Here is a 26,808-nt window from a genome sequence, read left to right on the forward strand (position 1 = left end):
TAGCCTGGTCTGCTATACTCTCAGTCAGAATCTTTTCCTCTGCACTAACTTTGCGTACCCCAACAAGTCCTATGGGTTTACCTCGCAATTTCCAGCACTCTGAACAAAGATGACCCGTTTTGTTGCAATTACAACACTTTGGCTTGTGAACCTCACTTGTACCCTCAACACCTTCCTTTCTGACCTGAGATGATCCTGGGGCATTCCCAGCTGTTCCTTCTTGTCCCCGGCTACTTGCCTTCCTTTCACTCTCCCACTTTCTATCCTTCTCGGGTTTATGGGGGTGATGGACAAAATAGGTTGGCTTATTCATAAGCTCAAAATTATCAGCAATCTCTGCTGCTTGGCTAGTTTTCAAAACTTTCAGGTTATCAATATGAGTTCTCACTATTGAAGGAATGGAGTTTTTAAATCAATTCCCAAAGGTTCTCATATATGGTTTCTATCTTTAACGCCCATATCCAATAGTCAAAATTCATTTCCTTCCTCTCAAATTCTAAATATGTCTGCCCAGTCAATCTCCATAAGTTCCAAAACTTCTGACGGTAAGCTTCAGAGACTAACTCATAAGCAGCGAGAATAGCCTTTTTTGCCCTCTCATAATCTGCAGAAGCCTCTTCAGGAAGCACGGCATAAGCTTCAGGAGCTCTACCTACCAGCCTGCCCTGAATAAGCAATGTCCAGCTTTCTTTTATAAAAGCAAAATACTGCGGATGCTGGAAATCTGAAATAAAAACAAAATGCTGGAAATACTCAGCAAGTCTGGCAGCATCTGTGGAGAGAGAAGCAGAGTTAATGTTTCAGGTCAGTGACCCTTCTTCAGAACTTTCTTTCCAGCTTTCTTTTGGCCATTTCATCTGTTTGGCTATTTTTTCAAAAGATATGGAAAATGTCTCTACTTCCCTTTCCTCGAACTTAGGAAGAGCTTGTATAAATTTAAACAACTTCTTGCTGGGTCCTGATTTAAATTCAGATTCTTCCTGACTGGAATTGTCCCTGGATTCAAGACTACCCTTTTGTCTTAGTTCCATCTCTTTTAATTTAAATTCCCTCTCTTCTCTTTCTCTCCGAAATGCTCTCTCTTTCTCCCTTTCCTCCAATTCAAGTTTTCTTAATTCTTTTTCTGCCTCAAGTTTTTTTCATTTCTAACTGTATAAATGGTGGTTGTTGGTCGGCACAGACCCATTGGGCCAAAGGGCCTGTTTCAGTGCTGTATAACTAAACTAAACTAAACTGAATCCTAGTCAATACCACTGCATTACTCTGGGACCTACTAACTTCTTATCTCCCGTATTCTTTTCTTGTTCCTTATATTCCCCTTCAGCTTCATCATCATCATCATCATCTTCTTCTACTAATTCCAGATATTCGGCTATTATGTCAATTATATCTGCTTTTTTGGTACCTGATTTCAATTCAAACCCTAATTTCGCTGCCAAGTCTTTTAATTTGTTCTTAGTTAAAGTTATCAAGTCACTCAGGGAAACATACTGCTTTCCCAAAAATTCTGCTACAACCACTTAAACTCAGTTAACGATTATGAGTACTCGACGCGACCACGCTAGCATGCATACGCGATAAACACACACACAGATAGAGACAGAAAAAATAGAAGGAATAAAGGGGAAAAGTTTGAGGCAATATCTGGTAGTTATTTACGGTTCTTCGAGTTCAATGTGGAGTCTTTGGCTGCCAGTAAGTCTTGCTGTTCGTTGGGGCCCAGTGCACGCTTTAACTTGTTTTGATATAGGAGTCTTTTCTCTCGAGGTGTCTTCAGTGGGTCCGGAGGCTTGTGAGAAAGCGAGAGAGAGCCAGCCAGGAGAGAGGCTGTCTTGTTCCGGGTTCAGTTACAATCTCTGCAATCTGTTCCCAAACTGTCCTTTGCCTAGTTCAAAAAGCGGGTTAGTCATGTGATCAGCTGCATTTATGGATTCCAGAGCTCTCATTGGGGGGTGTAGTGCTGTCTCCCACTTCGACAAGATGTGGATCATCATTGCCCAGCCCAATCTCTGTTAATTGAATCAGTGAGCAATTCTTTTGTCTCTACAAGCACTGTCTTTTTGTATGCAAATGTCCTCCAGCCAAGTGTCTGGTGATCTCTTGTAAAACAAGTCATTTCTTCACTTCAGAAACAGTTTAAAATTAATGTTTATATGACAAAATTAATATGCCTCATGCTTGGCAGGTGGGGGTCTTCATGACACGGTGTTGTTGGTTCCTATCTGTACCACAACAACTGGATCCTCCTCCCATTCCAAGTCCTTCTCCAGCCATGAAGAAGTGTCCTGAACCCTGACAAAGGGCAGGCAACAAAGCCTTCAGAACTCCTTTCACAGCTGCAGAGAACAGTATCCAGCCCCATGACTATACTGGCTCTCATCACTACCACAATCCTTTTTACTCTCCCCACTTGAATTTGGATGGACTCCTGTACCATGGTGCCATGGTCAGTTTGCTTATCCACCCTGCTGACGTTGCCCTCACTCACACATGCAGCAAGAACCTCGTACTTCTTGGATATGGACAAAGGTGGAGGCTCCTCTAGCATTGCACCTGGGGTCCCCTTATCTGCCTGACTCGCAGTCACACCCTCCTGTCCCTGACCACTAAATAGGCCTGCACCATTTCCTAGCCCAAGGGCTGTGACTGCCACCTGGATCAAAAGTGTCCAGGTAACTCTCCCCCTCCCTGATGCCCTGTAAATTCAGCAGCTAAAACTCCCGCTGAACAACTGAGCTGGGCGGCACAGTGGCGCAGTGGTTAGCACCGCAGCCTCACAGCTCCGGGGACCCGGGTTCGATTCCGGGTACTGCCTGTGTGGAGTTTGCAAGTTCTCCCTGTGTCTGCGTGGGTTTTCTCCGGGTGCTCCGGTTTCCTCCCACAAGCTAAAAGACTTGCAGGTTGATAGGTAAATTGGCCATTATAAATTGTCACTAGTATAGGTAGGTGGTAGGGAAATATAGGGACAGGTGGGGATGTTTGGTAGGAATATGGGATTAGTGTAGGATTGGTATAAATGGGTGGTTGATGTTCGGCACAGACTCGGTGGGCCGAAGGGCCTGTTTCAGTGCTGTATCTCTAATCTAATCTAAAAAAAGTACCTCAACGTGCAGGCACATACTGCAGATGTGGTTGTCCCAGATCATAATGCTCTCCACAAACTCACATTCAGTGGTTTGGTAGCGCAGAACTTGAGTATTGCTGAAAATAGAGACATGCTCTTAAAGCTTTTCGTCTTGCATTCATCAGGACAATTCGCAAGAATACCAATGTAAGGGAAAACAACAACTTTATACTGTATGAGAAGAGAGTACTGATTGGTTGGCAAGTGAATTCTGATTTGTAGAGGCGTTGCCATGGAGAATGCACCAGTTTACGATGACTAACAGTTAACGGCAAAGCTTTGTTTGAAGTTTAAACCAGGCAGCTTGACTCTAATTGGTCAAGGCATTGCCCTGAGGAATGAACCAGCGAATGGCTGTCACTCATTTTGTTTAGCTGAAACAGGCACAATGTGTGTACATGTTCTTTCTGTCTGCAAAGAACAGGGCCCTGTGTATTAATATATGTAGCTTCCAGTACATGCAAATATGCCACACTGTGAGCCCGACTAGTTGTCAGTGTAAATCTTAGCACATTGAGGATTATTTAGCAAATGTTGTCCAATAGCAAAATCACATATAATGTTTGTCATGCAGGCCCCCACCTGCCAAGAATGAGACACATTAATTTTGCCACATGAACATTGATTTTTAAACTGATATTGGAGTAAAGAAAGAACTTGCTTTAAAAAAAACACCAGACCCTTGACTGGAAAGACATTTGCATAGTAACAGACAGTACTTGGAAAGGACACAGGGGCCACTCCCTGCTCCAATTTAATCCACAATGGACTTTTGATTACCAGACATTGAAGGTGGAGAAGCTAGCAATCCAGGTTGACTGCTAAGATGCTCCCAATACACAGGAGAGACCTGGTCAAACCAGTCAGTCATGTGACCGCCTGCTGGCCAACCAGGGGAGTTTTAAACTGGAGAAAAAGTGTTTGAAGTCAGAAAGCTGTTTGCTCCTGTACTGGAAAAGACCTCTCTCCTGTCTGCTCTCATCTTGTTCTCTCCAGCTTCAGAGTCCATTGAAGACATATAAACCCTGAGAGAGAAAAGTCTCCTACAGTGAACAAGGTTTAAGAAGAATACTGGGCCCCAACGAAAAGCAAGATCTACCCAAAAGCAAGGACTACAGCGAGCTTGAAGCACAGTAACAAAAACCCTTCTTCAGAGCTTGCCTCAAACCTCTACTTTATTTTTCTTCTCTTTTCTGTCTCTATTGGCATGCGTGTATTGTGTTTGAATGCTAATGTGGGTGCGGCGTGGTTCCGTAGGCGTTAACCGAATTAGAGTTTAAGTTTAAGTTTTAATAAATGTCACTTTTCTTCTTTAAACCTAAGAAAGCCTGTTTGTACTAATTTCTTTGCCTTATAATTGGAAAGCGGTGAACAAGGATTCACTGAATGGGGAGCTCAAAACACAGTGTGTTTAAAAATTAAATTCTATCGAATAGGACCAGGTGAAGGCTGAAAGAGACCCCTTAGACACCTTTCTCACCTGGTTATAACATATTGGACACTGTGTTTTCAGTTTTGCAAGCATAGACTGGTCGGGTACCTTGACCGTTTCAAACAGCGGAAGGGACATGTTGTTTGATACAATCCGCCAGTCGTTGGGACGCTTTTAGGGGGCCTATAAATTACTCCTGTCAGCCTTTTCTGACCCTTATTATTCTTAATCGCCACCCATACAGATTCTGCTTCCTGATCATCTGAGCCAAGAGCCTTACCACTGGGCTTATGTCACCTTTTTGATACGATCTGGCAGATCTTATCAAACAACATGTCCCTTCCGCTGTTCGAAACGGGCAAGGTACCCGACCAGTCTATGTTTGCAAAACTGAAAACACAGTGTCCAATATGTTATAACCAGGTGAGAAAGGTGGCTAGGGGTCTCTTTCAGCCTTCCCCTGGTCTTATTTCGATAGGATTTAATTTTTAAACACACTGCCTTTTATCAGCACTAGCCCTCCTTTTCCTGTATGTGTCTGTTTTTCAAAATGTCTTCCACTTCCTCCAATTGTACTTCTTCACCCAGTTCTTGGATGAATATTGCATTATGTATGCATATTCTTATAAGGCATTATTATTATAACAATAAATCTGATGGTTTTAGATGATGAGCAATATCTTACCAGGTTTAGATAGCAAAGGAAATACAAAAAGATAAAAAGACAGAAAAGAAAAAGAGAAGTTTCAAGTAGCTGAGCAAGATGGGCTTGCTTTACATCATATCTGTATTGTCTTTAGAGTCTCAAGACGCCCTACTTAAACAGCTAGTCCATCAAAACCAATACTGTTATGGGTTTATTATTGTGAAAATGACAGCACAAAACCTGCTGCTTTAAAAGTTACCTTAAAAATGTATCTGCTGATTAATAATCATTCACAATAGTTTTTAGTACCTCAGTCCGTATGTGTGAATTGCTTCACTTGGGGATATACAAACTGGCTCTGGAGCCATATGTGATCTTCCTGAACTCTAGCTATGCTGTTCTTGAAGATCAGGTGACTAACTGCATTTATGTTTCTATTTCTCTAGTTTATCCTGTTTCAAGCTTCTGTACCTAGATGTTTGGGAGGGCTGTTCTTGGCACTTCATTGGTAGATAAATCCTGAATTAAAACACCAAGAACTCTTAGTACCAGCAACTTGAGATATTATTCATACAAAGGCAAGACTCGATTGTACATGGGGAATTCAGAAAATTCCAACAAATGGACAAAAAAAAATTAAATTTATATAGACACAAGAAAGGGCACAGAGCATAAATGGAAAAAAATGGTCAGGGGACTGAAAAAGGGAATCATTTTAAGAACTGCATATGTATAGATAATTTTTTTTAATGTTGTCTGAGGGATAATTATTGGCCAGGACACGGGAGAACTCCCCTGCTCTTATAAAAACAATGAATAATACAGTACAGACCATTCTGCCCATTGTTCCTATGCTGGCTCTTTGGTAGAGCTAACCAATTAGTCCCACTCTCCCACTCTTGCCCCGTAGCCTTGTAAAATGTTTCCCTTCAAGTGTTTACCCAGTTCCCTTTTGAAAATTATTACTCAGTCTGCTGCCATTACCCTTTCAGGCAATGTATTCCAGATCAAAACTTGCTGTGCAAAAAAAAAAACCAATTTCCTCATGTTGCCTCTGGTTCTTTTGTCATTCACCTTAAATCTGTGTCCTCTGGTTACCAATCCATCCATCCCTGGAAACAGTTTCTCCTTTTTTACTCTGTCAAAACCTTTCATGATTTTGAACAACTTTATCAAGTCTCTCCTTCACCTTCTCTGCTCTAAGGGTAACAATCCGAGTTTAGGAACATAGGAAAAGGAGTCGGCCATTTAGCCCCTGGAGCCTGTTCAGCCATTCAGTGAGGTCATGGCTGATCTGCAACCTAACTCCATATACCTGCCTTTGCCCCATATCCTTTAATATCTTTGGTTAACAAAAATCTATCAATCTCAGTTTTAAAATTAACAATTGATCTAACATCAATTGCTGCTTGCATAAGATGGTTCCATACTTCTACCACCCTTTGCATGTAGAGGTGTTTCCTAATTGAAAGGTCTGGCTCTAATTTTTAGACTATTCCCCAGTCTTAGACTCCCAACCAACGGAAAGTTTCCATCTATCCTATCTGTTTACTTGTAAACATCAATCAAATCACACTTTAACCTTTAAGATTTGAGGGAATACAACCCTAGTTTGTGTAATCTCTCATAATTTATCCCTTGGAATCCCAGTATCATTCCGGTAAATCTACGCTACACTCCCTCCAAGGCCAGTCTATCTTTCCTGAGCTGTGGTGCCCAGAACTGCTCACAGTACTCGAAGTGTGGTCCAACCAAGGCTTTGTATTGCTGAAGCATTACTTCTATCCCCTTATATTCTAATCCTCTAGATATAAAAGCCAGCATTCCATTAGTCTTTTTGATTAATTTTTTTTTATTCCTTTGGGGGATGCGGGCATTGGTGGCTGTGCCAACATTTATTGCCCATCCCTAATTACCCTTGAGAAGGTGGTGGTGAGCTGCCTTCTTGAACCGTTGCAGTCTTTGAGGTGTAGGTACACCAACAGTGCTGTTAGGAAGGGAGTTCCAGGATTTTGACCCAGCGATAGTGAAGGAACGGCGATATAGTTCCAAGTCAGGATTGTGTGTGGCTTGGAGGGGAACATGCAGGTGGTGGTGTTCCCATGCACCTGCTGCCCTTGTCCTTCTAGGTCGTAGAGGTGGCGGGTTTGGAAGGTGCTGTCGGAGGAGCCTTGGTGGGTTGCTGCAGTGCATCTTGTAGATGGTACACACTACTGCCACTGTGCATCAGCGGTGGAGGGAGTGAATATTGAAGGTGGTGAATGGGGTGCCAATCAAGCTGGCTGCTTTGTCCTGGATGGTGTCGAGCTTCTTGAGTGCTGTTGGAGCTGCACCTATCCAGGCAAGTGGAGAATATTCCATCATGCTCCTTGAGCTTTGTAGATGGTGGACAGGCATTGGGAAGTCAGGAGGTGAGTTACTCACTGCAGAATACCAAGCCTCTGACCTTCTCTTGTAGTCACAGCATTTATGTGGCTGGTTCAGTTCAGTTTCTGGGCAATGGAGACCCCCCCCCCCCGCCCAAGATGTTGATAGTGGGGGATTCAGCGATGGTAATGCCATTCAATGTCAAGGGGAGATGGTTAGATTCTCTCTTGTTTGAGATGGTCATTGCCTGGCACTTGTGTGGTGTGAATGTTACTTGCCACTTATCAGCCCAAGTCTGGATGTTGTCCAGATCTTGCTGCATCTATACACAGACTGCTTCAGTATCTGAGGAGTTGCGAATAGTGCTGGACATTGTGCAATCATCAGCGAACAACCCCACTTCTGACTTTATGATGGAGGGAAGGTCATTGATGAAGCAGCTGAAGATGGTCGGGCCTAGGACACTACCCTGAGGAACTCCTGCAGTGATGTTCTGGCATTGAGATGATTGACCTCCAACAACCACAACCATCTTCCTTAGTGCTAGGTATGACTCCAACCAGTGGAGCGTTTTCCCCATGATTCCCATTAACTCCAGTTTTGCTAGGGCTCCTTGATGCCACACTCAGTCAAATTCTGCCTTGATGTCATGGGCAGTCACTCTCATCTCACCTCTGGAATTCAGCTCTTTTGTCCATGTCAGGAGCTGAGTGGCCCTGGCGGAACCCAGATTGAGCATCAGTGAGCAGGTTATTGCTGAGCAATTGCTGCTTGATAGCACTGTTGACGACCCCTTCCAATCACTTTGCTGATGATCAAGAGTCGACTGATAGGGTGATAACTGACTGGGTCAGATTTGTCCTGCTTTTTGTGGACAGGACATAACCTGGGCAATTTTCCACATTGCTGGGTAACTGCCAACCTTACTGGAACAGCTTGGCTAGGGGCGTGGCTAGTTCTGGAGCACAAATCCTCAGTCCTATTGCCGGAATATTGTCAGGGCCCAGAGCTTTTGCAGTATCCAGTGCCTTCAGCCATTTCTTGATATCACATGGAATGAATCGGATTGGCTGAAGACTGGCATCTGTGATGCTGGGGACCTCAGGAGGAGGCCGAGATGGATCATCCACTCGGCACTTTTGGCTGCAGATGGATGCAAATGTTTCAGCCTCGTCTTTTGCTCTGACGTGCTGGGCTCCCCCATCCTTGAGAATGGGTATGTTTGTGGAGCCTCCTCCGCCTGTCAGTTGTTAAACTGTCCACCACCATTCACGACTGTACTTCATGAAATTTCATGATCTATGTACCTGGAGCGGCAAGTCTCTTTGGACCTCCATTTCTTCCAGCTTTTCATCATTTAGAAAATTCCTATTTTTTATCCTTTTGTAGGTCAAAAGTGGATGACATTTGCCTGCATTGAAATCTATTTGTCACTTAATCTATCAATATCACTTTGTAATGTTACGCTTCTATCTACATTGCTTACAATGCTGCTTATCTTTATATCATCGATACATTTGAATATCATTGTTACGACCAGGTAAGGAAGGGGTCTCAGGCTCCCCTCTCGCCCCTTCTCAGGTTTGGCCGTAACAGGGTTTATCTTTTTAAACTGTGATTTTAGCTTACCACCTCAATGAGCCCTTGCTGACTGCACTCTCATTACAATTGCAAATAAACCAATGAGAAAGGTTTTCTTGGGTTTAAACAAGAAAGATGTAAGTTTATTAAGCTTATCACTCTAAACTGGTTAAAATTACTATAATACGCGATGCATCCACGCTCACGTGCATAGGAGAGGCACACACACACGCAAATAGATACAGAGGGGAAGAAAGAGTTGGGAGGTTGAAGTTGAGTTGGGAATAAATAAAATGCAGATACTGTCCTTAATGTCTTTCATGTAATGTCCTTAATTGAATTTACAGTCTTGGAGTCCTCGCTGGGGCCACGTGCACAATGTCAGGCTTGCTTCTCTGGTACCAGAAGGCTGAAGAGAGGCTTTGTCTGTCCTTTTGGTGGGCGATTGTAAAGGTCTGTAGTCTTGAGGCATAGACGCTGCTACTGTAGTTTCCCTGGGACTTTACTGGAGGGAGAGACAGAGATGTCTTCCTCTTGAGGTTCAGAATTGCAGTCTCTTTCCTTTCTGTGAGGCACAATTCAAAAGCCCCAGCCTTACATCAACAGATAGGTCATGTGACCATCTCTTTTATTGAAACAGCAATCCTTGGAGGGTTGTTGGATTTCAACCCTTCCAGAAATACTCAGCAGGGGGTGGAATTTGGCTCAAAGGGTTTTGATCACTACCATTGCCAAGATTAATCTTGCTAATTGAATCAAAGAGCACCCCCATTGTCTCTCTATTCATTGTGTTATTTGCAGTTACTTGCAATATCCAGCAAAAGTTTCAAGCAGTGTCCCATATGACGAAATTATCATGTTTCCATTTGGCAGGTGTGATTTCGGTCACTGCTCTGCACTATGCTGAATGAAATGCAATAATGGGGAACATTTCATTATAAGTTAGAAGGAAGAGAAAATACAGGAAAGCACACAAGCATTTCACTCATTCATTCTCATTCATTCAGAAATCTTAAAATTGTTTCAGCCTGCCTTTTCTCTGCAGAAGTGCTGCTTTAAACTGGCCTTTTTCCCTTGAGGTGGGTCTGAGATAGTTATGTGTTACCTAGTGGGTTTAACATTTCTTTAGTATCAGCTTGCAATAAGTTGGGAATGGGCATCCCAATAAACATGTGATTTCTGGGGACATTTGATATTTGCATATTCCTGTAATTGTCTTTCTTCCTGTTGGGGTCTGCAGGGAGATTGTTGGATTTAATTATCTCTGGGTTTGAGGTCTGATCATGGGGAGTCTGCAGTGGGTGGATCCACTCTGACTTCACTTTCAGTGCTCTGGTGAGTCATCCAAGTGCTGCTCACTTGAGGGCATTCTCCTGACTGTGGGGGAGAATTCTTTGCTAATCTTCCCTTTGTTCTCTGGGACTTTGACTAGGTGAGGCATCACCCTCACAGTTTCTCTGCCCTCTTGATGGCTTTCTTTGTCCCTGCAGGTTTCTGCAAATGCGATCAGCAGGCCTGGTAGGGTGCTCATTTTGTCTGCATTTGCGTAGGAGGATGGGGCATTTACTTTTTACAACTTTTCAGGGTTGGCCGACCGGACAGTAGGGGTTTTCATTTGGGAATCCTTCCAGACCTCCCTTAGCAGGGGTCCCTTACAGTTCACCAGCCCTCTGCTGGAGGGTTCTCCAAACGCCGGTATAGGAATTAGGGGTGCAGACTTCACTGCAGGTTGGTGCTTTCTCACAACATGGCACATTTGGCAAGATCTACAATACTCCACTACAACCTTATGGAGTTTTGGCCAGTCAAACTGCTGTCTTATGCGGGCTTTGGTTTCTCATATACCGACATGTACAGCAACTGTCAACTCATGGGCCATTCTTAATATTTCCCTCTGGTACCTCTGCGGCAGCACTAACTGATGAACCGCTGTCCACTCTTTGTCCTCAGGTCTGTGAGGAGAACTCCACTTCCTCATCAGTACCTCATTCTTGAAATAGTAGCAATCAGGGACTCCCTCTGCTTGAATTTCAGTTTGGGCAGCCTGTGCTAACTCTCATAATACTGGGTCGGATTGCTGAGCCTCAACTAGGGAAGATTCATTTAATCCATTCCTTGGGTCCTCTAACTTTCCAAACAAAGTTTCAGACAGACAGACAGACAGCATGGTTATCTGTCTGCAGTGCCAATTCAGTTTCCTCTGGGAGAGCTGGTTTGACCATGGCCCAATTCATTGCACATTCAGGGTAACTGTAGGGGACTGTCTCCTGCCACTACCCTGTCTCTCTGACCTCCTCCGGTTTCTCTTTCACTACTGGGGAAGCTACCACCTTTGCCCCCATCAGATCATTACCTAGGAGCAAGTCAACCCCATCCACAGGCAAACTAGGGACAACCCCTACGGTCACCGATCCCAAAACTAGGTTGCACCCCAAGTACACTTGATGTAAAGGTACGGGTATACACTGCCCTCCAATACCATTCACCACTATTCTGGTATTGACTGCACTCTCTGGGGTAAAGGTCATGCCTTTTCCCAGCAAAAGGGATCTGGTGGCCCCTGTATGTATCCCTGAGTATGACTATGGGCTTGCTTGACCCACTCGAGAGGTATGGGGTTACTCTCCCTTCAGATACAAAATCCTGATAACCTTCAGCGATCTTATTAAATTTTCCTGCACCCACAGCAGTAATTCTTCGGAGTCTTCCTGTTGCTGCAGTTAAAGCCACAGCCTGGTCTGCTGTGCTTTCCATCAGGGTCCCTTCTCCTGCACTGAGTGGGTGTGCCTTGACTAATCCTACAGGCTTTCCCCATAGTTTCCAGTGGTCAGCTCTGAGGTGACCTGCCCTATTACAATGGATGCACACAGGTCTCCGGGTCTCACTCCTCCTTTCAGCACTATCTCTTTTGGCTTGAGGAGGGCCCCCTGTGTGTCCCACCTTTCTCTCCCAGGACTGGTTGGGCTCCTATCATCTTCACACCCTTTGTCCTTTTTGGGTATGTAGGGATGACTAGGAGAGGTTTTCCCCTGGGGAACTGATTTGTAAATGAGAGCAAACTCATCAGCAAGAACTGCAGCTTGCCTCGCTCTATGTACTTTTTGTTCCTCAACGTGGGTCTTTATGGCGAGTGGAAGAGAGTTTTTAAATTCCTCGAGGAGAATCGCCTCTCCGAGGTTTTCATACGTGGTCTGTACTTTAAGAGCTCTCAACCACTGGTCAAAAGCCAGCTGCTTACTCCCCTCAAACTCCAAGTAAGTTTGATCAGCTTGTTTCTGGAAGGTTCGGAACTTGTGGCAGCAAGCTTCTGGTACTAGGTCATATGCCTCGAGGATAGCATTTTTAGTCAGTTCATAATTTGATGAACTCTTGTCTGGCAACAGGGAATAAATCTCATGGGCTTTTCCTGTTAACTAACTTTGCAGCAAGAGGGGCTAGCTCTCAGCCAGCCATTTTAACGGCATTGCAAGCTTTTCAAAAGTTACAAAAAATGCTTCCACATGTCCCTCATTGAGCTTTGGGATCAATTGGGAGAATTTTAACAGCTCAGCTCACAGCCCCGAAGTAATTGTAGTTTCCATATTGGCCATGCTTTCACTGGGGTTACTCTGTCAGCCCCTAGATAACTCAAGCTACTGTAGCTCCCTTTCTGCCTGTTCCTTCTGTAAAGTTATTTCTCTCTCTCTCTTTCTCTTGTCTCCCTTTCTCTCTTCTCTCTTCTTCTCTCTCCTTTCTCTCTCTCTTTCCCCGTCTTCTATTTCAAGTTTCCTCTGTTCCAATTGTATCTTTGCTAATATTACCCTGTTGGAGTCTATTTCTAGCCCCGCCTCTGACTCTTCAGGTTCGAGGGAAAAATGGTTGGCCCCTAATCTAAGGAGTTCTGATTTCCTAGCTTTGGCATGGAAAGTGATCCCATACTGCTCAGCCATATTTCTCAACTCCTCCATAGATAGTGCCTTTAACTTATCCCAAGTTACTTCACCTTGGCTTGGGGAGGTACTGGCTTCGGTCGCGGACATGTTAGTATTCTAGAAACACAAACCACAAGAAAAGCTGTATTGAAGTCTTTTCTGCTTTTGTTTGGGATCAATTTGATTTTCCACTTCCAATTTCCCGTCTGTGGGTCCAATGTCAGACTAAAGCCCCCAAATAGCTATTCATCTGTCTCTCAGCCAGCCCTGATCTTCTCAGAATGCAAATGTGCAACCATTTTCCAGCTGTTCAGTTCTGTATTTTTTTAAAAAGTTATTTGCAATGTCCAGTAAAAAGTTTCAAGCTGTGTTCCATATGACAAAATTAATATGTTTCCATTTGGCAGGTGTGATTTCCATCACATCATCGACAAATTTGGATATGTGGTGTTCTATTGTATCATCTAAGTAGTTAGTAAGTACAGTAAATAGTTGAAGCCCCAGCACAGATCCTTGCAGGACACCACCATTCATACCCTGCCCATTAGAGTACCTGCCCATTATCCTTGCTCTCTGTCTCCTGCCACTCAGCTAATTTCTTAACCAGGTCAACACTTTGCCTTCAATTCCATGAACCTGAACTTTATGTAGCAGTTTCTTAAGATGGACTTTATAAAATGCCTTCCGGAAGTCAATATAAATAACATCTATAGATATTCCCCTGTCCACTGCTTTAGTCATCTCTTCAAAAAGTTCAATCAGGTTTGTCAGGCATGACCTGCCCTTTACAAATCTGTGCTGGCTGTCTGTGATCAACTGAAAATTTTCAAGGTCACCCTATCTTAATAATAGACTCTAGTAATTCACTAGTTTCCCTCTCTCACCTTTCTTAAATAGTGGAGTGACGTGTAATTTTCCAATCTGAGGGAACAGTTCCTGAATTGAGAGAACTTTAGAAGATTATAGTTAGGGAATCTGCAATGTTCTCACCTACTTCCTTTAAAACCCTGGGATAGAAACCATCTTGTCAGGGGATCTGTCAATCTTTAGTGCCAATATTTTGGTGAATCCCTGACCCTGATTCAATATTAATTTCCTTAGGATGTCTGGCATGAGTGATCGCTTCCTCTACTGTAAATACTGATGCAAAGTAATTATTCAGCACGTCTGCCATTTTCTTATCTTCATTGACAATATCACTGCAACCAGTTTTTAAGGAGTCATCTTTGCTCCTGACCACTCTCTTCCTAATGCAATTTTAAAAAATTAAATTGATTTTGATATCCCTTGCAAGTTTCTTTACATAGTCCCTTTTTGTAGCTCGTATCTGTTTTGTCACCACATATTATGATTGCTATTAGATAAATGTTCACGCACTATTAGACTGTTAACTAAATCTGGCTCACTACACATTACTAAATCTAATATGGCATGCCCCTTGTTGGCTCTAGGACATATTGCTGCAGAAAACTATGCCAGACTTGCTGAAGAAATTCACAACCTTTCTGACAAGTAATAGACTGCTTATCCCAATCTATATGAAAGTTAACCCTCCCTCCCCCCACCCAATTAAGACTACTCTGTTTTTTCTCCAGTCGTTCCACATAACTGAAGTCCCTCATCCCTGGTAACATTCTAGTAAATCTCTTCTGCACCACCACCTACCCCCTTTCTCCCAAGCTCTTGACATCCTTCCTAAAGCATAGTGCCCAGAATTGAACACAATTCTCCAGCTGAAATCTAATTAGTATTTTACAAAAGTTTTTCAGAACTTCCTTTCTCTTGTGCTCTATACATCTATTAACAGAGCCCAGGATTCCATATGCCATTTTTATTTTTTTACAGCATTCTCAACTTGTCCTGTCATCTTCAAACAGTTCTGTACATACACGGCTCGTTCTCTCGGCTCCAACATATGAACATACGAATTAGGATTTCATATGTTTCAATCAAGTTGCCTCTTACTCTTCTATACTCCAGCAGATACAAGCCTAGCCTGTCCAACCTTTCCTCAGAAGACAACCCTTTCATTCCAGGTATTAGTCTAATAAACCTTCTGTGAACTGCTTCCAACACATTTGCATCCGTTCTTAAATAAAGAGACCAATACTGTACACAGTATTCCGGATGTGGTCTCACCAATGCCCTGTATAACTGAAGCTTATCCTCCCTACTTTTGTATTCAATTCCCCTCACAATAAACAATAACATTCCATTAGCTTTCCTAATTACGTGCTGAACCTGCATACGAACCTTTTGTTTTTCATGCAGTAGGACACCCAGATCCCTCTGCATCTCAGAGCTCTGCAATCTCTCACCATTTGGATAATATACTTATTTTTTTTATTCTTCCTGCCAAAATGGACAATTTCACAATTTCCCACATTATACTCCACTTGCCAGATCTTTGCCCACTCACTTAACCTATCTATATCCCTTTGTTAACCTATCTTATCCTTATATCCTCTTCACAAGTTACTTTCCTACCTATCTTTGTGTCATCAGCAAATTTAGCAACCATACCATCTGTCCCTTCATCCAAATCATTGAAACAGATTGTAAAAAGTTGAGGTCCCAGCACTGATCCCTGCGGCACACCATTCGTTACATATTGCCAACCAGAAAATGACCCATTTATGCCTATTCTGTTTCCTGTTAGCTAGCCAATCTACTATCCATGCCAATGTGTTACCCCTACACCTTGAGCTTTTATTTTCCGCAATAACCTTTGATGTGGCACCTTATCAAATCCCTTCTGGAAATCTAAGTACAGTACATCCACTGGTTCCCTTTTATCCACAGCATGTATTACTTCTTCAAAGAACTCCAATAAATTGGTTAAACATGATTTCCCTTTTACAAAACCATGTTGACTCTGAATTTTTCTAAGTGCCCTGCTAAAACGTCTATTATAATAACTTCTAACATTTTTCCCAAGACAGATGTTAAGCTAACTGGCCTGTAGTTTCCTGCTTTCTGTCTCCCTCCCTTTTTGAATAAAGGAGTTATATTGGCTATTTTCCATTCTACTGGAAGCCAGGGATTTGTCAGCCTGCAGCTCCAACAATTTGCTCAGTACCACTCCCCTGGTGATTGTAATTTTCTACAGTTCTTCCCTCCCTTCCATTTCCTGATTTATGGCTATTTCTGGGAGGTTGTATCCTCTATGGTGAAGACCGCAGCAAAATATCTGTTCAATTAATCTGCCATCTTCTTATTTTCCCTTTTTAATTCCCCAGACTCACTTTCTATAGGACCAATGCTCACTTTATTAATTCTTTTCTTTTTTAAGTATCTATAGAAACTCTTATTATCTATTTTTATATTTCTAGCTAGCTTTCTCTCATGCTCTAATTTTTTCCTCCTTATCAGTCTTTTAGTCACTCTTTGCTTTTTTTAATATTCTGCCCAATCTTCTGGACAGAGTGTAAAGCTGTGAGTTGTCAGTGAGGATTTTACTGACTAGGGGAAGGAAGTGCTCTTTGCAGTCTTTCTTTTCTTTTCTGTCTTTTCAGCCTCCACGGTACAGGGGAAGAAGCTGATTGGCAAATAACTGGTAAGGTATTCTACTTATTACATTAGCAATAGTCTTTTTGTAAAGCTAAGTAATGGCAGGGCAGCTTGGCCAAGTGGAATGTGCCTCCTGTGGCATGTGGGAAGTCGTGGTTGCACCATGTGTCCTTAACAAATACGCCTGCAGGAAATGTCACCAGCTGCAGAAGTTTGAGCTCTGTTTCAGAACTCGAGTGGTGGCTGGAGTCACTGTGACGCATCCGCGAGGCAGAGAATTAGGTGGATAGCACGTTTCAGGAGGTAATAACATTGGAGTTTAAGAGAGCACAGGCAGAGAGGGCCTGGGTGGTTGCCAGACAGACAGACAAGGAGGTCAAGGTAGGTAGTGCAGGAGTCCCTGGAGGGCATCCCACTTTCTAACCGGTATTCGGTTCTGAGTACAGATGGGAAAGAGGGTTCCTGTGGAGAGTAGAGCACCATGAGTGGCTCAGCTCTATACGGAGGGAGGAGAAAAGACAAGAGAGCAATAGTGGTAGGGAATTCTATAGTTAGGGGAACAGATAGGCTTTTCTGTGGTCGCAGACGTAATTCCAGGATAGTATGTTGCCTCCCTGATGCAAGGGTCATGGATATCACCGAGCGGCTTCAGAGCATTCTGGAGGGCAAGGGTGCGCAGCCAGAGGTCGAGGTCCACATTGGTACCAACGATATAGGAAGAAAGAGGGATGAGATGCTGCAGGCTGAGTTTAGGGAGTTCGGAACATCAAAGGTAGTAATCTCTGGATTACTCCCATGGCCGCGTGCTAGTGAGTATAGAAATAGGAAACTACACCAGATGGATGCATGGCTGGAGAGATGGTGCTTCAGACCTCTGGGGCATTGGAACCAGTTCTGGGGAAGGTGGGAACTGTACAAGCTAGATTGTCTACACCTGAACAGGACTAGGACAAATATCCTTGCATGAAGGTTTGCTATGCTGTTGGGGATGGTTTAAACTAGTTTGGCAGGGGGATGGAAACCTGAATGCAGTCTTAGATAGGACAATTTCAGGAATAGGAGGCAGAAAATTAGCGAGTGACTCTGAAAGACAGAAGAAGCATAGGTTAAAAAGTGTGCAGCACAGGAATTTGGCAGTGTTAAAGGGTATTTAATTAAATGCAAGGAGTATAGTAAATAAAGACAATGAGCTGAGGGCACAGATAGACACATAGCAATATGATATCTTTATTATAATGGAAACTTGGCTTAAAGAGGGGCAAGAATGTCAGCTCAACATCCCTGGATATAGCGTTTTCAGGCAGGATAGAGAGGGGATAAAAAAGGAGGGGGTGTCGCATAATTATTTAAGGAATCAATAACAGCCTTGAGGAGGGATGATATGCTAAATGAATCATCAAATGAGGCCATATGGGTGGAGCTCAGAAATAAAAAAGGGGCAGCCACACTACTAGGAGTACAATAGACCTCCAAATAGTGAGAGGGAGATAGAAGAACAAATATGTAGGCACATTTCTGAGTGCAAAAAATATGGGGCAATAATAATTAGGGATTTCAACAACCCCAATATCAACTGGGATGCAAACAGTGTGAAGGGCACAGAGGGCACAAAATTCTTGAACTGCATTCAAGAGAACCTTTTTAGCTAGCACGTACCAAGCCCAACGAGAGGGGGCGCAATTCTAGATTTAGTCTTCAGTAATGAAGCTGGGCCAGTGGAGGAAGTAACAGTGGGTGACCATTTTGGAGATAGTGACCATAGTATAGTTAGTTTTAGCATAACCATGGAAAAGGACAAAGATAAAACAGGAGTAAAAGTTCTAAATTGGGGGAAGGCAAATTTTACAAAACTGAGAGGTGACCTGGTGAAAGTGGATTGGATACAACTACTTAAAGAAAAATCAGTGGCAAACCAGTGGGAGACATTCAAAAGCGAGATATTACAGACACAGTGAAGGCATGTCCCTGCAAAGATAAAGGGTGGTACTGCCAAATCTAGAGCCCCCTGGTTATCTAGAAGCTTACAGGATAAGTTAAAGCAGAAAAAGAAAGCTTAAGATGATCACAAAAAAATGTAATACTTTAGAAAGCCTAGAGGAGTGTAGAAAGTGTAGGGGTGAAGTAAAAAAGGAAATTAGAAAAGCAAACAGAGGAAATGAAAAATTATTGGCAGGTAAAATCAAGGAAAACCCGAAGATGTTTTACCAGTACATTAAGAGCAAGAAGATAACTAAGGAAAGGGTAGGGCCCATCAGAGATGTACAAGCGAACTTATGCGTGCACGCAGAAGATGTAGGCAGGGTTCTTAATGAGTTTTTTGTCTGTCTTCACAAAGGAGAGGGTTGATGCAGACATTGTAGTTAAAGAGAAGTGTGAAATATTAGATACGAAGAGCATAATGAGAGAGGAAGTACTAGAGGGTCTGATATCCTTGAAAGTAGATAAATCGCTAGGGCCAGATGGATTGCATCCCAGGTTGTTAAAGGAAGTCAGGGAGGAAATAAGGGATGCGCTGAGGATCATCTTCAAATCTTCACTGGATACAGACGAGGTACCAGACGATTGGAGGTCTGCGAATGTTGTACTATTGTTTAAAAAGGGTGCGAGGGATAGGCCAAATAACTATAGGCCGGTCAATCTGACCTCAGTGGTGGGTAAATTATTAGAATCAATTCTGAGGGACAGGATAAACTGCCACTTAGAAAGGCACGGATTAATCAGGGATAGTCAGCATGGATTTGTTAAGGGAAGGTCATGACTTACTAACTTAATTGAGTTTTTTGAGGAAGTAACAAGGAGGATTGATGAGGGTAGTGTAGTGGAAGTGGTCTACATGGATTTTAATAAGGCATTTGACAAGGTCCTGCATGGCAGACTGGTCAGTAAAATCAAAGCATATGGGATACAGGGCAATGTGGCAGATTGGATCCAAAATTGGCTCAGTGACTGGAAACAAAGGGTAGTAGTTGACGGATGTTTTTGCAAATGGAATGCTGTTTCCAGTGGCATTCCATATGGCTCAGTGTTGGGTCCCTTGCTGTTTGTGGTATATGTTAGTGATTTGCACTTAAATGTGGGAGGCATGATTGGGAAATTTGCTGATGCCACAAAAATTGGCCGTGTAGTTGATAGTGAAGAGGATAGCTGTAGACTCCGGAATTATATCAATGGTTTGGTTGAGCGGGTGGAAAAGTGGCAAATGGAATTGAATCCAGAGAATTGTGAGGTAATGTATTTGGCGAGGGCAAACAAAGCAAGGGAATACACAATAAACGAGAGGATATTGAGAGGGGTAAAAGAAGTGAGAGACCTTGGAGTGCATGTCCACATGGTGGCAGGACAGGTAGATAGATTGGTGAAGAAGGCATATGGAATGCTTTCCTTTATTGGCCGAGGTATAGAATACAAAAGCAAGGATGTAATGCTGGAACTGTATAAAACACTGGTTAGGCCACAGCTGGAGTATTGCATATAGTCCAGGTCGCCACATTACAGAAAGGACATAATTGCTCTGGAGAGAGTACAGAGGAGATTTACAAGAATGTTGCCAGGACTTGAAAGTTGCAGCTATGAGGAAAGATTGGCTAGGCTAGGGTTGTTTTCCTTAGAACAGAGGTAGCTGAGGGATGACTTAATTGAGGTGTACATAATTATGAGGAGCCTAGAGTAGACAGGAAAGACCTGTTTCCCCTGGTGGAGGGGTCACTTACCAGGGGGCACAGATTTAAGGTGATAGGTAAAGGGATTAGAGGGGACATGAGGAAAAACCTTTCCACCCAGAGGGTGGTGGGTGCCTGGAATTCACTGGCAGGAATGGTGGAGGCAGAAACCCTCAATTCTTTTAAAAGGTACCTGGACATACACCTGAAGTGCTGTAACCTGCAAGGCTATGGACCAGGTGCTGGAAGGTGGGTTTAGATTAGGCAGCTAGTTTTTTTGGCCGGCACGGACACAACGGGCTGAATGGCCTCTTTCTCTGCCGTAAAGTTTCTATGGTTCTATTGTTCTGACCTGTCACCCATCTTTGGGCATTTATATGCTTTTTCTTTAAGTTTGATACTATCTTTAACTTTTTTTAGTTAACCGCTGATGCTGGGTCCTCCCCTTGAAATTTTTCTTTTTTGCTCCTGCAGCTCCTTTAAAATTGTACCATTTAGTTCATATCGCCTCTCCTGATTCTTACCAAAATATATCACTTCACACTTCTCTGCATTACATCTGCCATCTATTTCACTAGTCTATGTTCCCCTTAAGTCTGTAATTGTCCACCTCATTGTTTACTTTATTTTCAAGTTTTGTGTCATCTGCAAACTTTGAAATTATCCCCTGTAACCCAAGTGTGGGTCATTAATATATATCAAAAATAGCAAACCCTGGGGAACACCACAGTATACTTCCCTTCAGTCTGCAAAACAACCATTTTCCACTACTCTGTACTTTAGCCAATTTCACATCTGCATGGCTACTGTCCCTTTAATCCCATAGGTTTTAATTTTGCTTACAAGTCTATAAAGTGGTACTTTGTCAAATACCTTGTGAAAGCCCATTTTTACATCAACTACACTGTCGTAATGAACCCACTCCTTCATTATTTTTTTCAAAGAACTCAATCAAGTTAGTCAACCACAATTTGCCTTTAACAATTCTGTGCTGATTTCCATTTATTAGCCAATACTTTTCCAAATGCCAATTACTTTTGTCCCAAATTATTGTCCCTTAAAGTTTCCCCACTACTGATATTAGGCTGACTAACCTTTAGTTACTGGGTTATCAGTCTCCAATTTTTTAAAAACAGGTGCTACATTTGCAATCCTCCAGTACTCTGGTACCACTCCACATCTAAGGAGGCTTGTGATGGTGCCATGGGATCTTTTATATTCACCTGAGAGGGCAGATGGGGCATTGGTTTAACCTCTCATCTGAATGGCAGCACCTCTGATAGTGTAACACTTCTTCAGTACTGTGACATAGGTGCTTAAGGTGTAGCCCCACCACACTGGTGTAACTGGGGTTGACTATAAGGCAAAGAAATGGGGTGCAAAGACCAACGGAAGAAATCAAACTTAAGGCAAGGATGAAAATTGATTCCCCAGTTCACAAAACATAGATAGACATCTGGAAAGAAATGGTAATGTAGGAGTATGAAGTACCATAAAGACAATGTTATGGCTGATATTTATTTCTTTAATGGGTCAAAAAAAATCTTCATGTATTTATGATCTTATTAATGTTGCATATGTGGCTATATTTTCACCTGGGTTAGAAGCAAAATGACAACTGGAACCACTTTGAAAATAAATTCACCAATGTGCTTGTTTGAAATTGCAGCCTTTCAGATGTTTACTATTGTATGGATTTTTTTGCTGATGGAATTTAATATAGAGAAGTGTGGGGTGATGCATTTTGGCAAAAGGGATAGGAAGAGGCAATATAGACTAAATGGCACAGCTCTAAAGAGTGTACAGGGACAGAGGGACCTAAGGGTTCATGTGCATAGATCTTTGAAGGTGGCAGGACATATTGAGAGAGTAATTAGAAAGCATTGAGAGTCATGGGCCGGAATTTTACGCCGCCCAAGCGGGTCGGATGGTGGTGTGGGGGCGGGGTAAAATTGAGCGGCGGGCTCCGGGAGGCCTAACCGCCCCGATTCCGCCTCCGACCAAGTTTACGGAGGTCCGGCGGGGGTTGTGAGAAGCGGCCCGCCCGCCCAAGGCCAATCAAGACCCTTAATTGGCCATTTAACGACCACTTAAGGGCCCTCGCCCGCCTCCACGGGTATTTTACCCGTGGCAAACAGGTGTGCCGGGGACGTGAAAGGCCACCCAGCTATAGCTGTTGGCCTGTCCGCACGCCGGTGGGGGGCTGCCAACCAGGCACAGGGTGCCCGATTGAAGGCCACCCCTGCCTCCCAACCCAACCCCGGGATCCAAGACGCCCCCCTCCCCCTCAAACGACCACCCTAGCCTCACCAGGGCATGACCGATTCCCCTGGTGAGGCTGCCCAAACTTACCTTCTGTCCCGGTTCCATTGGGTCCTCCTCTGTCGGCTGGGCTGAAGTCCCAGCAGTGGCCACCGCTCCCGGTGGCGCTGCTGAGACTAAGTGCTGCCGGCCCGCTGATTGGCCGGCAGCTCACTGAGGCGGGACCTCCACCCTCAAGTGGGTGGGAGAAATCAAACTTAAGGCAAGGATGAAAACTGGCCCCGCCTAGGGCCAATTGAAGCCTGGGGATCCGTAAAATACGGGATGGATCCCTAGGCTGGGCGGGAGCGGGACCGGCACCGACATTTACGTTGGAGTCCGGCTCCCGTCCACCCAGCGTAAAATTCCAGCCATAGAGTCATTTGTGGCACAAAAAAAGGCTATTGAGCCCATCAAGTCCATGCCAGCTCTTCACGGAACTATGCAGTCAGTTCTACTCCTCTGCTCGATCCCCGTGGTTCTGCAGGTCTGTTTCTCACAGGTGGCCATGCAACTTCTTCTTGAAGTCATTGATTGCCTCTGCTTCCACTGTTGTGTATTTGCCAGTTTTCTGCTTATTTTATATATCTGATTTATCTCAGAGCAATGCAGAGATGACACTAGTTCTAAGTCAACAATTAGTTTACTTTCAGTACTTAAAATATCTTAGCATTTACAAGATTTCAGTACAATCAGTACAGTGTCTCCATCAGAATATAGTTTCTGTTTACTAAAACCTTTCAATATGTCTCTTCAGTTTCACTTTCAAAACACTAGGCTTAAGCAATCAAGCACAGTGAACTATGATCAACGAACAGACTAATGCAATCAAATCCAGATTAATTAACCAATTGACCAATACATCCACCTCCCTTGTGGGCAGTGAGTTCCAGGTCATTACCATCCACTGCATAAAAATGTGCTTCCTCATATTCCCCCTACATCTTTTGCCCAAAACTTTCAATTTGTGCCAACTAGTCCTTGTACCATTTGTTAATGGGAACAATTTTTCAGTGGGATTTTGGGCTTCATAGTGATATTAAGTGTAAAAGCAGGGAAGTTATGCTGAACCTTTATAAAGCTCTATAGTATTGGGATTATCTGTCTCCCCTTATTTAAACACAGGTGCTACATTTGCAATCCTCCAGTCCTCTGGCACCACCTCCACATCTAAGGAGGCTTGCGATGGTTCCATGGGACCTTTTATATCCACCTGAGAGGACAGACTGGGCCTTGGTTTAACATCTCATCTGAATCCCAGTTCTGGTCACAACACTTTAGGAAGGATGTGAGAGTCCTTGAGAGAGTGCAGAGGAGATTTACCAGAATGATTCCTTGAATAAGGGATTTTAGCTGCAAAGCTAAGTTAAAGAAGTTGTGGTTGTTCTCCTTGGAGCAAAATGGATTGAGGGATAATTTGATAGAGGTGTCCAAGGTTATGATAAAGTAGACAAAGAAAAGAATTAGCTTATGGTACAAGGACTAGGGGACACCGATTTAAGGTATTTGGCAAGAGATGCAGGAGGGATGTGAGAAAGAACTTCTTTATGCAGCAAGTCGTAATGACCTGGAACGTGTTGCTTACGAGGGTGGTGGAGACGAAGATGATGAATGATTTTAAAAGAAACTTGGATTGGCATTGAGGGAAATAAACTTGCAGATTTTTGAGGATAGAGCAGGCAAATGGGAATGATTGCTCTACAGTGAGCTGGCATGGACGTGATGCATCAAATGGCCTCCTTCTGTGCTGTAATGACTCTGAGGGGTCTGCACAGAATAGATAGGGAGAAACTGTTCCCTTTGGCAGAAGGGTCGAGAACCAGATGACACCCATTTAGGGTGATTGACAAAAGAACATGAGAAAAAACATTTTTATGCAGCGTGTGGTTAAGATCTGGAGTGCATTACCTGAGAGTGTGGTGGTGGCAGATTCAATTGTGGTTTTCAAAAGGGAATTGGATAGTTAGAGTCATAGAGTCATTTGCGGCACAAAAGGAGGCAATTTGGCCCATCAAGTCCATGCCGGCTCTCCAAGGAGCTATTCAGTCATTCCCACTGTCCCCGCTTGATCCCTGTAGCCCTGCAAGTCTATTTCATTCAAGTGGCCATCCAGTTATCTGAAAAAGTTTGTTGGCCTACGGGAAAAGACGGGGGAGTGGAATAGCTGAATTGCTCTTACAGACACAACAGCCCGAATGGCCTTCTTATGTACTGTCGGCATTCTATGATCTAATTTTAAGTGAATCAGTATGATTAATTTGCTTTTTTGAGCCAATGTGAGAAACTACAGATAGATTATTGTACAATGTGTGATACACAAAATTATTACACATAACATAAATACTTGAGAGGGAATTAAAGGGTTGCATTAATTCTAATAAACCAGTTATGGTGTTATTTGAGCCTTTAATTTAAATTTATAATCTAGTGATTCCTCATAAAAAGGAGCACAGACCTTTAATTGATTTTAAAGGAAAGCATCATAAAAAACTTGGCTTTAAACATGATATCTGTATATCATACATGCTATATATGTGCAATTTAATAATGCAGTTGTAGTTTGAGCATTTTTAAATGTTATTGAAACTATTTTCTTTTCTTTCAGATATTTACTGTGAATGTTTCGTCCTCTGCTTTGAATATTTAAAAAGAAAGAAATCTGGTTAAAATGAAAAGTGACTTTAATGTTGAGTTTCCTTTGTTTTCTTCATATGCACTTTATCCGCAACCTCTTTCACTACCTAGTAATACTTAAAATAACTAAATAGAGGTAAACTTGTAGTAATAAACTGACAATGCGAACAAAAAATAAAGCTAAATGTTTAACTAACATTGTTGTGCGCTCATTAGATGAAGTGCAACATGGAAAACATCTGGTAAATAATCATACCTGACTATGGAATAGATGCAAGCACATTGAAACCTGCCTTAAAGTAATCACAACATTGCATAAGGATGTAGATGGTCATCCATCCAGAACTACCCTACATTTCCCCCATTACTCTATCTAATTATTTCTGAAATGAATTCAGGATTTTAGCCTCCAGTACTCTACCAGCATTCAGTTTTTCATGTTGATCGCTCTCTGTGTGAAGAACCTTCTGAAATCCGTCCTAAAGTTATCTTTTGCTAGTTTGAATCTGTTTCCTTTTATTCTATTCCCACAGGTTAAGGTGGTATTCCGGATTACTATTTTACAAATGAATTACTCCCTTATATATCTTGTAAGATCATGTCTCAGAGGCCTTCTTTCAAGCTGAAAAACCTAAGTCTCTCTTAGTCATCCCCATAACTCAGACATCTGACACAGGGACCTGGATTTTACAGGGCCCGGGACGTCGGGCTTCAAGGAAGCGTGGGGCCAGAAGATCGTTCCAACAGAGGCCCACCACAGAGCCCGACACCAGAAGAGCTGGACCTGTTCCTCCTGGCAGCAGCAAGACTCTGTGGCCGTCCCCCCGCTACTGGGCAACAGGACCTGTATTTAAATATGTTAATGAATAAAATGAATACATTAAAATACACTTACCTGCCACCTTAAGGGCCCACAGTGATCTTCAGAGTGGCGATCGGCACTCCCACACCTTCACTTCCACATCTGGAGAGCAGGCGGGTCACTGGCGGGGAAGGGGGGAATGTAAGATACTTAGTGCTTTTGGGGTTGGGGGGGACAGGGTCAAATTATCGCCATCAGTGTAGAGGATGGTGGATAGGGGTGAACTGTGAACTTTATACAGTCTGGCGGGGGAAGGTCATATTTGTAAGGTAAGTGTTTTGCGGGGCAAAAGCGCAGATACTTAATTTTATTGTTGTTGGGAGGTGGGAAAGGGATGTTAGAATCTTATTTGGTACATTGTTGTGGGGGCTTTCTCTTTAAAAATTTAAATTAACCAGCAGGGGTGCTGCCCTTTAAAAACAGCGCCAGTGCCTGTGCACAGGCAGCTGACGCCATTGCTGGTGTCATAAAGCCCGCCCCCTCCACATGATTCGGGGGGTGGGGGGGGGGGGGTGGGGGGCAGGCTGACCCGGTTATTTAAATGAGCTGCTGCGCGGTAGATCGTGGCAGCGCGCAGCTTCCGCCATTTGTTTGCCCGCTGCCAAAAGCAACGGTAGGCTTTTAAAATCCAGCCCTCAGGGGAAATTTGACACTCTCCCCCGCAGCAGATTTGGAGGCGGGGAGAGTATAAAATCAGGTGGGATGGGTACGGGTAGGCGGGCTCCGCCACCTTCCCATTCCGATAAAATTAAGTCCAGGGTGGGAAAGCCTGTAAACGGCC

The 26,808-nt window shown here is 43.3% G+C and overlaps 1 protein-coding gene across 3 annotated transcripts in view; it reads left to right on the forward strand.

Moving 5' to 3' along the window:
- cfap91 (cilia and flagella associated protein 91) overlaps positions 1 to 25,327 on the forward strand; it is a 255,903-nt gene extending 230,576 nt beyond the window's left edge. For all 3 annotated transcript variants that reach the window (XM_068039945.1, XM_068039947.1, XM_068039946.1), the window contains one exon: positions 25,137 to 25,327. The gene's annotated coding sequence lies outside the window, so the exon portion shown is untranslated. The remainder of the gene's footprint in view (positions 1 to 25,136) is intronic.
- Positions 25,328 to 26,808: the final 1,481 nt, after the last annotated feature.

This window comes from Heterodontus francisci, chromosome 10 (assembly GCF_036365525.1).
Source record: "Heterodontus francisci isolate sHetFra1 chromosome 10, sHetFra1.hap1, whole genome shotgun sequence".
NCBI classification, from domain to species: Eukaryota; Metazoa; Chordata; class Chondrichthyes; order Heterodontiformes; family Heterodontidae; genus Heterodontus; species Heterodontus francisci.